Source organism: Meles meles, chromosome 8 (assembly GCF_922984935.1).
Source record: "Meles meles chromosome 8, mMelMel3.1 paternal haplotype, whole genome shotgun sequence".
Classification (NCBI taxonomy): domain Eukaryota; kingdom Metazoa; phylum Chordata; class Mammalia; order Carnivora; family Mustelidae; genus Meles; species Meles meles.
Genome location: NC_060073.1, coordinates 85,976,894 through 85,978,368, shown reverse-complemented (window position 1 = coordinate 85,978,368; position 1,475 = coordinate 85,976,894). Strand labels below are relative to the sequence as shown.

Below are 1,475 nucleotides of genomic sequence, written 5' to 3'. Positions count from 1 at the left end.
GGTGTTTTTTATATCATAGACCAGCCCCTGAAACACTGGTCAACTAAGCCCCAATGTTGGAAGGAAGGCATTTTTGTCCTTATGGCTCTATCAAAATGTAACTTTATCTAAGCTATATTCTGTAACAATGGTGAGCTTTTTTTGCAGCCCTTTTTCATTAGTAGGACCCTTATTTTTTGAGAAAAGTAGGATTTTTTGGTGGACTTGAATAAGGAGGGGGCAGTGCTGAGGTTCCTATGAGGGCAGAGCATGCCATTTGTCCAGGGGGACATGATTAGGGATGTATTTTGTATTTGACCCCACAGCCATTTGGATGTGATGCTTTTCAGCCACAATGTCTTAAAATTCATGTGCATTAAACTTTGTAAAGCTCCACTTCTTGGAAATGTGGATTTTCTGGCCACGAGGGAACTTGAGCTTGGCCCCGTGTAAGGCCTCGATCACATGCTTCTTGTTCTGCAGCTTGGTACGGATAAATTGGCCAATGTGGACTCTGGCCACCATGCCCTGGGCTTGCCAAAGGCACCAGGCATACCCCTCTGGAGTCCCTTAGCCCTAGCACTGGACAACATGTTGATACAGATGATGTGGAAAGGCTGGAGCTGCACTCAGATGTGAAAACCATCTCTGCCACGTTTTTCTCCATATACTTGCTGGTGTAAATACAGGCAGGGTCCAGGGCTTTAGAGGAGAGCTGCTCATATTCATCTGATCCCATTTGGGCACATAGTGGGACCTCATCCTCTTTTTCCTTCTTCTGCCCCAGGTCAAAGATGGAGATCTTGGCTTCAGGGACATCTCTGCAGAAGCAAGAGTTTGGATATGGCTTATTCTTACAATATTGGTAACAGCAGGCAGGGTGGTGGCCCATGGTGACACCAGGATCTCCAGCAGCACACTGAAGGAAAAGAGTAGGATCCATATTTTAAGCAATGGTTTGGGCTTTGGAATCCTACTGTGTGGGAGTACTTTCAGTTCCATTACCCTTCAGGAGTTAAATTCCATTGCCTACTTCTGTATATGGAGACCAGAAGGCTGTGTCTTTAGTCCAACTTACCGCTTTATAATTTTGTTATTTTTTAAATTCAGAAAGGTATTAATTTTGTTTTTGAGAATGGCTATTTGTTTATTTATTTATTTATTTATTTTTTTGCAATTTATTTTAATTTATTTATTTTTTCAGCGTAACAGTATTCATTGTTTTTGCACAACACCCAGTGCTCCATGAAAAACGTGCCCTCCCTATTACCCAAGTACAGCATCCCTTCCTGATCAAAACTCTCCAAAGTGTAGGGATAGAGGGCACATACCTTAATATTATCAAAGCCATCTATGAAAAACACACCGCAAATATCATTCTCAATGGAGAAAAACTGAAAGCTTTTCCTCTAAGGTCAGGAACATGGCAGGGATGTCCATTACCACCACTGCTATTCAACATAGTACTAGAAGTCTTAGCCTCAGCAATCAGACAA

At 42.2% G+C, this 1,475-nt stretch overlaps 1 pseudogene; it reads right to left on the bottom strand.

The window, feature by feature from the left end:
• Positions 1-234: 234 nt before the first annotated feature.
• On the bottom strand, positions 235-871 carry LOC123949765 (annotated as a pseudogene).
• Positions 872-1,475: the final 604 nt, after the last annotated feature.